The following is a 6658-nucleotide window of genomic DNA, read 5'->3' on the forward strand; positions in this document are numbered from 1 at the left end:
GGTGCCATCCCTGAAAGAGGTGAGGGGGGTGGCATGTCGAAATAGGGCCTTCTCAGCTGTTACCCTCCAACTTTGGAATGCCCTCCCTGTAGACATCTGCCTGGCTCCGATATTCTTGGCTTTTCGGCGCCAGGCAAAGACCTTTCTGTTCAGCCAGCATTTTGATTAAACAGTATTCCCTAGCTGGCCACATGAGCAGCAGGACTTATTAATTTTTAATGTTTTAAAAATTGTTTTAATATATGACATTTTATATTGTCTTTTAAAATGTTTTAAACGTTTTTAAGTTTTAATGTCGTACACCGCCCAGAAGCCAGTGGTAATGGTGCAGCTAAAAAATATTGTAAATAAATAAATAAATAAATAAATAATGATAATGATAATGATAATGATAATGATAATGATAATGATAATGATAATGATAATGATAATAATAATAATAATAATAATAATAATAATAATAATAATAATAATAATAATAATAATAATAATAATAATAATAATAATAATAATAATAATAATAATAATAATAATAATAATAATAATAATAATAATAATATAGAGAACAGAGAAAACAGTGGGGGGAACCTTGCTGTCATAGTTTTAAATATACTTAAAATAGTTGTCAGGAGCCTTTGAGGAAGAGCCTTTCAAATAGGCAATGAACATGTGATAAGATAATGAAATGTTTATCAAGAGGCAATGGCCAGTTTAATCAGTACATGAACTAAAATGTGTATCTGATGAAAACAGTAACAGCTTATAGATAAAAGGGGATGATTAACTGGCTCTGTCTATATCAAAGAGTTATCAGAAATGACAAAAAGCTTGGAACAGAAAACACAGATGCCAAGAGCCAATTAAATCTGACAAATAATAATAGCTGGCAGGTGTGTCAATGAATGTTAAGTCCATTGGCCAAAATCTTGTTGCTTAGTATAGTAATTTGCTATAGAATAGGCCCATCGAATTTATAGAGTCAACTACTCCATAAATTCTCATAATTCAGGATAGATAAGATGCACTGAACCCTTGGAAGCAAATGGAAGATAGGACATAAATAAAATTTGGTAGATGAAAGCCTAATCTTTTATAACAAGTACTAAAGATTCATAAATATTGTCAAACTGCTTGTTGAAAGCCTTCATCAAGTAAAGGCAAAATACCATTTGCTGAAAAAGAGAGAATCTCAGTTTTTTTATGACTGAAGGGTAGCATGAAAACTAAAAATGATATTGTTGTTATTGTTGTTGTTTAGTTGTTAAGTCGTGTCCAACTCTTTGTGACCCCATGGACCAGAGCATGCCAAGCCCTCCTGTCTTCCACTGCCTCCTATAATCTTTTTATAATTTTGAAATTTAACTTATGGCTCAAAAGGATAGATATATTCTAAGTCTAACGTATGTTAAAACATTTACTCTTGGCTATCTTTGTAATCATATAAAATGTTTACACTCTTCAATTGATCTTTATTGTAAACTTAAGACACAAGTTTGCTCAATTTAAAAAAAGCTGCATCAAAGTAATTCTTTGAGTTTTATGAAAGATATGGAGAAGACTTTTCCTGAACTGCAAATAAATGTATTCTAGATTCTACAAAAAAACCCTCTTTATCTGAAAAGGAATGTTTCCTACAAACTGATCAACAGATATTCTGTGGCACTTTTGAGTGGTTATTTAGAAGCCAAAGAAGAAGCAATATGTTAGACCTATAAACCTAACATAGCATTCACATCCACACACTGTAATCAAGAACACCAGATGGATGATGTTGGCCTTGGTTTCGAAGGGAACATCCATAGCAATCTGGCTGCTATGTTTTGGACCTACTGGAGTTTCCAGACAATTTCCAAAGGCAGCTTCATATAGAGTGTTTTACAGTAATCCAGATGTAACTAAGGCATTTGACACCATGGACAGATCAGACCTCTCCAAGAATGGGCACTGCTGGCATATTAATTTTAATTGTGCAGATGCACTCCTGGCCACCAGCAAAACACAGGCATCCAGGCTCAGAGACAAATCCAGGAGCCATCCCAAGCTGCACAGCTTTGTTTTCAGAGGGAGTGTAACCCCACCCCTGTTCCTTGATCTTCATTTTAGCGGTTTAAACTGGAGTAAGGTTCAGTTTATTCACCTTCATCAAGTCTACTACTGATGCCAGATGCTGATCTAGAGCTGAAAAAGCTTTTGACATACGTAATATTCAACTGGAACCTTGCTTCTGTATTTGTTCTTTCATCTTTGTCAGTTGCATCAAGTCCCTGCCAGTAATACGGTAATCATTTGCATGCTTTAAATAGCTCTCTGGACACCAATTTTCACCCCTCCTTCTAATCCAGATTTTTGTACAATATGTTCTGATCTACAAAGGATGAATAGAAAAGAAGATAAAACTCACCCTTTTCTTACATCTTTGCCAATTGATAACAATTCTGTAAAGGAAAACCAGTGTCTCTGTAGTGGGGCCTCTAGCCCCAAGCAGCAGGGATGGAATTGGTAGCTTTCTATCCTTCCAGGGCTGAGATAATATTCTGTCCCAGCCCCGAGGGAGTTACCTTCACTCCCATGGCAGCTCATTTTGGCTGAAAGGTCCAGGCTGTTAAACAATCTTTGCCAGCCAAGACCCCCAGCATGGCGCCCAGCAAGCAGAGGAGGCTGTGCAAAACTGGCTGACCCTGGGAGCTTCTATCTTTCAGCTTTCAACTTGCCTTTAGATAAGCCAGCTATTCTCCAGAGATGCAGGCCTCTTAGAAGCTCCTTTCAGCATCTCCCCCGCAGACTATTTTGTCTCTTCCCCAAAGGTGACAGAAACTCCCAAATGTCCACCTGCTCCTCTCCTTGCTCACTTGCCTCTATATCTACCTCAGCTACAGCTGTTTCTCTGGGGGTGGGTTTAGGGCCTCATCTGCCTCAGGTGTTTCCTTCAAGACCAACAACCTTTCTGCTGTTGCTGAGGCGGCTGCCCACGCTGGCACTTAGCTCATTTCCCCCAAGCCGGTTTTAGCTGGCTCACAGGATTCCATAAAGGAAGAAACAAGCTTGAGTTTACAAGAGCTGAGCAAGACATTTTGCTTGACATCTACAGTCAAGCAGGACTGCAATCTGAAAACATTGCTTCCAACCACTGCATAATACTGTTAATTTGGCCTTATCTAGTGGGTAGTAAATTTTATTCTCAGTTCTTGCCACATTTTTATATTACCTTTTCTCCTGGCCAAATGGGAGTTTCAAAATAAGGCAATGGGGGTGTAAATGGAAAATAGTGGTCCTTTATTTGAAGAGATGGGAGAGAAAAGCCAACCAATGGCTACCAGAGATGAAATATGAAACTGATATCCCTGATAGGCATTTGTGGTTTGCATTTTGAGTTTTTTTTAAAGAAATATACCTGGCACAGATATTTATCAAGATTTTTGGGACTCCCTCTCCCCACTCCTCATCACACACACACACACACATTTTCTGCACTATCTATAACACATTGGTGCACAGCCTGTTGAAGAATGATTTAGGTTGAAAGCTAGCTATTTGTTTAATATTTTTAGTCGTCCAATAAACACATTATCTGCTCTACCTTTGTAAAGTAAATAAAGTTACAAGAGCTTGTTTTACTGCAGGGTCTAAAATACTAATCTTTGTGTACAGACTGTGGCTACAATCTGACCTCGGACTGCTTAAGAACATTGACTCCAATAGGCTTAAGCATGCCCAAATCTTTATTGGATTGGTAGCTGATCTGTATCAGAACTACTTGGGGAATAAAATCCAGTTTTTGATGTGTGCACATAACCAATGTCTGCTTTGCTGGAGTTTAAAAAAACACAGGGGTAAGACTTGACTGATTTTTATCATTATTAGAGAAGAAGGCATGCACTTTTTCTTACAGATGGTCACCTATGCTGGAAGCACATAAAAGAATCCTAAATTGTGGAAAGATTATTCTAAATTTAGGGAAGCAATAACTCCCTAATACTAAAGGTGGAGCCATGCTGCTAAATATATTAGTATTTCTTAATTCAAACACCTGTTCTGCCCAAAAGATACATAAAAAGCTCTTATTTATTGCTTGCCTCTCCATTTCAGATTTAATTTCACTATAAATTCATCTCATGTTAATTTATGTACAAACAAAGGCACACACTTTTTAAATATCCAAAATGCTGGAAATAAACTTATTTTTTAATTTTGTGCTTGTTTTCCATTTGTCAACCAGCAAATGAAAGGACTGAATAAATCAAGCACTAATTGCCAGTGGTGCTAAATTTAGTGTGAGATCTGGAATCCTTTTGATCAAAACCGCTGAATATGAAATCGTCCTCTAGCTCTCTAAGCAACTTTATCCGCCTTTCTATTCTCCATCTGTCAGTCACCTGGGAATTTGTGAACTATTCCATATGTCAGCCTTGTCAATCACAATGGAATGTGGGAACTATCTGCCTACTGCATAGGAATTCTTGTTAAAAAAATTAATCTGCATTAAGCTAAGAGTTCTATATTTTGTGTACCCTACCCTTTAGTGTTGCCGTAATATTTTTCCTGCAAAGGGAGGCTAAGTAGATGTGACATGACTATTCTAATACCTTTAGAAGCTATATATAGCCATATAGAAAAGCATCTCTCTCTCTCTTTCTCTCTCTCTCAGATAGATAGATAGATAGATAGATAGATAGATAGATAGATAGATAGATAGATAGAGAGAGAGAGAGAGAGAGAGAGAGAGAGAGAGAGAGAGCGAGAAAGAGAGAGAGAGAGAGAGAGAGAGAGAGCACATTTTTGAGCACATATATATGTGCTCAAAAACTGGGGACGCTTGAGTTAAAGTTGGTTTCTATCTTCCATTTCCACTTGGTAACTTTCTCCATCCATTCCTCAGGGGATGAATTTTCACGTTGCTTATCTCAACCGAAAAGGTGACTCCAGAAGGGAAAAGGAAAAAGAAGGAAGATGACGAGCGAACTTGAGTTACTCATTTTTAGGAAGGGAAACAGACAGAACCCTCCTTTTCCCCTGCACCACTAAAGTTCCCAATGATTTTTTAAAAATCTAGTTGTATTTATGTGGATGGCAGTAAGTAAGAAACAAAGAAATGCAGATATATTGCTTAACAAGCTTGATACAGCGGGCATAGTATGGGGTTTGGCTGTGGGACACCTATGTTCCATTCCTCAAGTCCTGAAGATTATGCTGGCAAAAGAACTGGTATTTTAATCACATTTATCTGCAATAGATCACACGCACAGTGGATCTTTGGTTTCCATCCCTGGGACTTGTGTTATTCTGTTCAGAAATGTGTCATTTAGCCTCCTCCTGGTGGGGTCATTTTTTAAGCTCAGCGCTTGAGAGTCACGGTCTAGTGCCTCAAACTGCACAATGTGCCCTCCTCTCCTGCCATAAATTGCTCCCTGCCCCATTGCCTTCTGCTACCCCAATCAGTTGCCTCCTTGTCCCCTTACTAGCCTTCCCTGTCCAATCCCCCCCTTGCCAGCACTCTCACTTGCTTCCCTCACCCTCCCTGTTGACTGCCTCCTGCCAGCACACTCACTTGTCTCCTTTTGCCCTCACTCGCTCCCCTGCCTGATCCATCCCTTCCAGCATGCTCCCTTGTCCCCTTGCTCGTTCTCCCTGCCTGACCCTCCTCCTACCCTACCAGCACTCTTGCTTGCCCTCCCTGCTCCATCCTCATATTGAACGTTTTCCCCAAGAGAACAGTGTTTTAGGGCAGATCCCATGTTAAAATCATGAGGGTTCAGGAGGATCCATGCTTGGATCAGTATTTTTGCACCATTGTAAATCCAGGCACCCCTCATTTCTGTGATGTATTCTATGGGTACAGATGGGAACACCTGGAGCATTTTCAAAGAGAGAGAGAGAGCAGCCAAACTTTCTAAAGGGATGAGCAGCTTAGCCTTCTCTCGTCTTCCCTCAGTACACCACAGCAGCTGGGGTGAGTGGCCAGCCTGAGGACAGAGTGGGCAAGCTTCAAATGAAACGATTTTATAAGCCAGTGTAGCCTGCTCAACTGAGATACAATACAGCTTTAAAACATATTAAACATTTTCCCAAGAGGACACACACTCAGCAGTGTAAAAATGTAGGGCCTTCCTATCTGAAGGAGATGCAGGCAGCGATTCATATACCATGTGACTGCCGCATGACTTTCAAATTGCAGCAAAAAACAAACTCCTATTCATCAAAGCTCTTTCAGACCAAGGAAATGATTCTGAAGGATGTGGAAGTTAGAAAGAAAAAAAAAGTCTGCCCTAAAATATGTTCCTCTTTGTCCCTGCTGAGCAAAAGAAAGCTCCAGGATGTTCAATGGGATTTGTTCTTATATAAGTGGGCATAGGGCTGGCATTTCTGGTCATAGAGTGGTATTTCTGGTGCTCACCAACCAATATGTGGCTTATCTTATGGATTTGTACATATAATGCTGATTCCAGCCCCTTCCCGTTATTTGTGATCCATCCAGTAACTCCAAAAAGGCAATGAGCTTCAAAGAGATGTAAGTTGTCATGATGTTCAAATTATACTCAGCAATACTGAGGCTGCAAACATTTCTCACTGAGTGCAGTTATTTAATGCAATGCTGAGCTGTTCATGAAGTGCTTTGATTTATGCCCTTTATCAGCCACCTGATTCTATTCAAACATTTATC

This window comes from Pogona vitticeps, chromosome 3 (genome assembly GCF_051106095.1).
Source record: "Pogona vitticeps strain Pit_001003342236 chromosome 3, PviZW2.1, whole genome shotgun sequence".
Taxonomy (NCBI): domain Eukaryota; kingdom Metazoa; phylum Chordata; class Lepidosauria; order Squamata; family Agamidae; genus Pogona; species Pogona vitticeps.